Raw genomic sequence first — 7,226 nt, 5'->3', positions numbered from 1 at the left:
TCCGATTTAAAGTCCATATATTTAATCTCTTTTCGCAGTTCCATTATTTCACCAAGTAATAATTTCTGTGTGTTAGCGCTAATGCGATCATTACTCTTAGTTTTTTGAGAATTTCGAATTTTAGTACTTTCATAATCACTAACCTGCTCTGCATGTGTATCGTGCCAACGTTTTTGAACCTCTTGTCACAGAAGGCTGGGGGACAGACCCAGCTGGGACACCTGGAAGGACCGTGAGGTGGCTTAAATGTCTCTGGGCCATGAGGGGGCAACTGCCCTGGATCTTGAGGAGACCATGGGAAAAGAGCAGGGAGGCTCAAGCCCATTGGGGCCTGTGTCCACCGCCAGGGGGCTCCCCGAGCCTCATGGAGCCCGGGAAACAGGCACTTTCGCCACACTTGGGAAGGTGGAGGAACATCCTTCCAGGGACGCCTGGAGTGCTTCCGGGTGCAAGGGCAGCACTTCTGCCACACCAGGAAGTGCTGCCTGAAGAGTGTCATCAGGCACCTGGAGCACATCCGGGTGAGAATAAAAGGGGCCGCCTCCCTACAATCAGGAAGCTAGAGTCAGGAGTGGGAGCAGGATGAAGTTCCCGTGAAGAGACGAAAGGCGGCCCACAGACTGAGAGAGAAAGGCCCGTATTAGGGGTGTTTGGTGCGGGAGCTCTGTGTGCTGTGTGCAACTTATTAGGAATAAATGTGTGCTTTTATAAAGACGTGGTCTCTGTCTGTTCGGACCGGTTCTCACCCTCTTTAGGACATTCTACGTTGTCTTCTACTCTTTGTCTTTTATTTCCAACCCTGATTGGAGCTGAGAGCACAGGAACTGTGTCTGACAATAGCATTCACACGAATGAGAAGTTATTGGACCGTGGGCATTGTTCTAAATGTTTGAGAAGAGGGCATGACTTTTCAAAATCTCTTTGCATAAAGTCTTGTCTTGAAATTATCTCTCACGGAACTTTAAATTATCTCCAAGAATGTCTCGTCCCAACATTTTGTTTTATAATAGAAAGATATAGTGGTGCAATTAATAGTGCTGCTGCCAGGCTGATTCAGTGTCCTAGGATCAAGCCCACACCCCCATTGTTGTATAAGTGGAGTCTGCACATTCTCCTTATCTTTGCATGAATGTTTTATGGGTTCCTGGTATTCCCACATTTCAAAGAAGTTGATAGATGATTCTAAACTGGCTCTGCATACATGAGTGTGCCCTGAAATCAACTGATGTCCCATAAACGATAGTAAGATAGGATTATGGTTCACAATGACCCTGAATGGAATGAAACAGATCTAAAAATGTTATATAAATTAAGATAAACTAAGGCATAGCCAGAGGCTAATGAATGAGAGCACTATTAACCATAATTTCTAGCATTTGTTGAAACTCTTGTGTCAGGAGATGATTATGCAACATTTGGCACTTGCATTTCTTCTTGTTTAAAATTGTAATTATCATTTTATTTATTTATGATCTGGTTTTCTTCTCTCATGAGCTCAAAGTGAAAATTCCTGGAATAGCCTGCATCTGTAAATTTTTTTAAAACTAGACTTAAATATGTTGAAGATTAATACAGTGGAAAAAAAACACTTTTTAATTTTAATGAACGACCGATGTACTGTTTAACACAATGCCGTTGCTTCTGTTTTCTGTCTTTTAAAACTGCTATCAGATACAGTATCTCACGTTGTTCAAAGGCACCAATTGTGCCAATATCAAAAAGTGTTTACATTTATTTGAAACTCTGTTAGTATTTTTGACAGCAAATTAGTCTAAGGGGAGAGACCAGACAAAGAGCAATCCATTATTGACCCTCAGGAATGTCTTCATTAAATCTAACATAATCTTGCCCAGGGCCCACATAACCTGGTGTGCCACAGCTGTGAGGAGTCATTATGTGGCTTGAGGAACCATCAACAAGGTGAAGGGATGGGTGCAAGGCCAGTCAAGCACTAGGCAAGAGGGAAAGAGACCAAGGTATACTAGATCCTGTTAATGGAAACTGGCTCTTGAGACATGGAAAATAATTTCTCTAGCAGGCAAGTAGCTGGATCTCATGCCAGACATTGAAACATACTGACTAGATATGGCCCACCTTGTCTCTGTACAAAGTATTGGCTCTGGTGTCAAACTTCTCAATTAATGTTAGCCTATCCCTGCAACTCTGGAGCTGTGAAGATATTACCTAGTGCCTGAGTGTTACACAGTTGGTGTTTGCTCCGGTAGGCAAGAGAGTCAACTCAATGTGATTGTAAGTTGCAGAGAGGAACATTTTAACAATTGGAAACTAAAACACTAGTCAAAATTGTTTGAAAAGGTAGAATCCACTGACTCTTAGTCCCACTGACACATTTCTATGTTCATGTGGGAAAAGAAAGATGCATGGAAGAATGTGATTGGGAACACCAGTCTGCCTAATACAAGAAAGTAATTGTTATTAGATTTCTCTGCTTATGCTTCTGTGATTTTGTAGATTTTCCATAGCGATCAGCAAGTTTGAGCACAACATTGCCCATAAGTGTGTTTGGTACAAGAGTGCATTAGATCAAACATTAATTGTCTACTGCGTAGTCCTGCTATCTGATCTGATGCTGTACTGGATGTTCTGGAACACTCAGGTCAAGAGCAACGCTGAGCTGTCAGTTAATCACTTGATGGTCGTCTGGCTCAGATAGACGGAATGCCAGTTGGACAGACATTTAAAACTTAAATGGGTGGTGTGGTCAAGAGGACAATGACTATCGGATGACTCTGTAATGCCTCTGCCCACCTCTGAAAGGAACATTTCTGCTTCTCCTTCATGTTGAGAAAGATAATTTCTGCATTTTAATAAATATTCATTTTTATTTTGTACCTCTACATATCTTCTTTGTTGGCTTTTGCTTGTGCAGGTCTGTGTCCGCAAATACGTCTGTTCATTCCTGTGGGTTGAATTTTTCTCCTAAGTCTGAACATACTTTGATCAAGACTTCAGTAGTCGAGGCAGACTCAAGGATCTCTGGCTAAAAAGCTGTTAGTGTCTTTCATGGTGGCAACCATAGTACACATTTGTGAACACCTGTCGAAAAGGAAGCTGTCAAGGTGAAGAAAGGGAATCTCTGTGCCATAAAAGCAGGAGAGTTTCCAGATTTGATGGCTTTATACTGGCAGACCTAAAAGGAGGCTAGTACAGCAGTGGTTAAAGAAAAGTCCAGTGTGTGGGTGGTGTTTGGTGACTCCAAGGAGAATGAACTTTAGATTACCTCAGAGAAGTTCTGTTAAACAATGCAATGACTGAAGAATTATAGGTGTGGGTGGGGAAACATTGATCTCAACTGGGTATAACATTGAGTGGTGAACATAGGAATAAAAAGACTCCTAAACCCAGTGAATTATGTGCTCCTTGGAGAAGGTAGTGCCTGAGCTTGATTGTGTTTCAGTTTCTAACAGATCATTCCTCATCCTCTCTGGGAAGGCCTATAAGTGTAACTACAACCAAGAGTCCTACCAATAATCTTTAGATTCAGGAGAAGTAATATAGACACAACCTTGCCATGGAACAGTACACACTTTGCACAGACACTGGAGGGATATTTGTCAATCTTGTCTGCTTGTGTTTTATGTCCCTGGAAAACATCTATGACCGTGCACCTCATAGTATCCTTTTCAAAGTGCTCCAAGAGTATTGGGCACTGAGTCAAGAGCTGAATTTGATTTGTTGATTGAATTTAGAGTGAGAGTTGTGTTTATAGAACTATGTGTACAGAGTATAGTAACATATATACAGATTAAAAACATAAATAGCATTTTAAATAATTATATAATGTTCACATACTTAGTTTTACGTCAAGACAATTTAATGTAGACACTGGACTCTGTCAAGGGGCTTCTCTCATCCTCATAATTTTCATGGCGAGGAAGTCAAGATAGAGCTGGGAGAGTACTCAGTTTGAGAACATAACGGTTTCATCTCTGCTGTTTGCTGAGGATGTTTTCCTCTTCATTTCATCATATTATGATCTATAGTGCACATTGAAACTGAATTTGGGATGAGAATTAGCACCTCCAAATATTCAGTCATAGTCTTATAATGAAAAGAAGGGCTTACTCCCTGTAGGTAAGAAGTCAGTAGCTGTCTCAGACAGAGGTGTTCAAGTACCTCAAGATTTCATTCACAGGTAAGGTACAAATTAGTGCAAAATTGACCAGTGAAAGAGTACAGAAGCAGCAGTGTAACAAACATTGTGCCAGACTGTGGTGCAAGACAAGGCCCACTGGGAGACAACCAAGGAACAGATCCAGGAAATGCTGGACTGATTATAACTCTCAGCTCTTCTAGGACAATCTGGGTATTCCTAAGAAAAGAATGGAGGAAGGTACTGAGAAAGGGAAGACCTGGTAAACCTAGATCAGCATGTTGGCCCACACAAGGACAAATAGAATGAATATGGCGAGGATCACAAAAGACAGATTTACAGTTTACTCTTTACACATCTATAGGTCAAGTAGATTGGGAGTGACTTCATCAGCTGTTGATTATGACCATCTTTTGCAATCGCGCCTACATAACATTGTGGTTCATAAATGTCACTGCTTGAATTTAGCTAATTTAGTAGTGAAGACTGGAGGAACGACACCCAATTTTAATTTGGAAATTCACGCTTTGTTTTCTTGACTTTGTCTTCATTTTTCCCTTTTGTGTTTGTTAAAAATGATTAGCATTGACTAAGAGGTTTGCACTTTAGTCTGTAGATTCAAAATTCACTTGTAGCCTGAATTAATTATTTTATAAGACTATTGCTAATCTACATTATTGTATTCATTCTCTGAAATAAGCCTGGAAGTTATTTTGTTTTTTCAGCTATTCTTTCATTTTAGAGAGGACATTGTGATACTGTGTGCGAGTAATTAGACCCTATGACCCTGACCTTATAATAGGAACAAGAAGTATAGAAGAAGGTTAGATAGTTGAATTGGGATAGTACAACTTCTTACTAAAAGTGGCAGCTAATCTGTAAAGAGAAGGCATGGATGTGCTCAACAGTGTAAGAGAATGAGACATAACTAAATGCAAGTCTTTAAAACAAAGTGCACAACTGAACAAGGAGCTCAAGAATGAACCTTTTGTTAATACACTTGGTGTAATGAAAACCCCAGAAGCAGTCACAAGAATCCTTTTGAGCAAAATAACTAACAAGGCCTTCAAACTGTGAGTTTGTACTGCCCCCTAGTGTAATGTAGTAAAACTGTCATTACTTAATTGGATTGACAGTTTATCCTGTACTACAATGCTCACTATAGAAAAGTACTATATAAAAAGAGTTTTTTAAGACATACAGGTTAGCTGGGTTGGCAGTGCTAAACTGACCCTAGTATGTGTGTGAGTGTGAGCGTGTTCACTCTGTGATGGACTGGCACCCTGTCTAGGGGTTGTTCTGCCTTGCACTATTCTTGCTGGGTTAGGCCTCATGTTCCCGAAGACCTTTGTTTATTTGTTTTACTTGTATCATTAACTTTCCAAAATTGAAAAAGTCAAGCCTACATATCAGTTATTTGGACCTTTTACGTGTATATAACTCACTTTAGATAGTCACATTAGTAAATAAGTGCTTTATGATTTTGATCATTAGTATTGACAAGCAACAGTTTTTCATTAAATCTCATACATGATATGATATCTATATATATAAAATCCCTATGTGCGTCCAGGTGTCCGTGTGTGGGTGTCTACTGGTGAAGTGCGCATGCGCGGGGCACGGTGCTATGCGCGATATTACTGTCAGAGAAAGTTAGAGGTGTTTTACGGAAATACAAATCAGTATTACTGCGAGAGGAAATTAAAGGTACACAATACAGTGACGCATATTACAGCCACATACAAGCCAGTATTAATGTCAGAGGAGATTAAAGGCATATTACTGACGCGCACGCCTGTATTACCGCCAGAGAAAATTAAAGGTATATTACGGACGTATATTACGGACGTACAAGCCAGCGGAGGTACAAGACGGTATCCTTCAATAAGGGCGCGCACAAGCATCCTTCAATAAGGGCGCGCACAAAAAGGCGATCCTCAAAAGAACGACCTCAATTGGGCGCAGCGAATAAAGGCACACGTAAATAAAGATCTGCACCTGTTGCTTTTCACATATTCCAGAGCCATTTGAACTAAATTATCTACGCGCCCTTATTGAATAGTACGGAGCCGTAGAAGACAGTATTACTGTCACAGAAAATTAAAGACACCCAATACACGGCGGCAGCCTACGAAGAACGGTCAGCTCAGCAAGTAAACATCAACAAAAGAAAGGCTGAAAGAAAGAAAAATATGACCAACAAAAAGAATGAGGTCAAAGTCCCTTGCCATTTAATATAGACTGTTCCTACTAATGTTTATGCACTACTGTTCTAGCGCCCGTTATTGTAACAGGCTAAATGACTAGTAATTAAATAACATATGTATAACATAACATTATGAAACTCAATCCAGTTCAGAATCATAGGGTCATGGGGTAGGGTGGTTGCAGGCTATGCTTAGCATATTAGATTTAAGAAAGGAAATGGCCCAGGACAGAGTTGCCAGTATGTCACATGGACCATACATGCACACACCCAGACTCACACAAACAGGAGGCCAATTTGGAATTCCTAATTAACCAAACTGCAAATCTTTATGGGGATGTGTGAAGACACTCCCCTTCCTGCCTGGAATCCATATGACTGGAAATTCTGCCATTCTAACTCAGTCCTGTATTGGACTCCAATCTGAAAAGACGTATTTTCATCTTTGTAAAAAAAATAATTTTGCTTTCATTTATTTTCATTATAGGGGGTCACAGACGTTCCCCTAAACTTTTCCTATATTTACATCTTTTCATACTCCATAGAGACCAGAATGGAGCATAGGATTCCGACATAGAATTCTCAACCCACAAGGCAGCGTTGCTAGACACTGTGACACTATGAGATTAAATGTAGTCTTCCTCAGTAATGAAAAAGAGTAGTCAACAATTAATATTATTTTGCACAGATTCTGTAGGGAAATTGCTATAATGTGTGTGCTGGGCTGCTGACATCACTTCAAAAGAGGCCCACCAAATCAACAAGCTGATCAAAAGGGCAGGCACAGTTATGGAACACACTCTGGACCCCCTGGAGGTAAACGGCAAAGGAAAGAATTAAAACAAAATTGAGTGTCATTATGATCAATTCTGCACATCCTCTCTCTGGCACACTAACACTGAGGAC

The sequence above is a fragment of the Erpetoichthys calabaricus genome, chromosome 1 (assembly GCF_900747795.2).
Source record: "Erpetoichthys calabaricus chromosome 1, fErpCal1.3, whole genome shotgun sequence".
Lineage (NCBI taxonomy): Eukaryota > Metazoa > Chordata > Cladistia > Polypteriformes > Polypteridae > Erpetoichthys > Erpetoichthys calabaricus.
The sequence above is the reverse complement of the archived record's forward strand: the minus strand, read 5'-3'. Positions refer to the sequence as shown.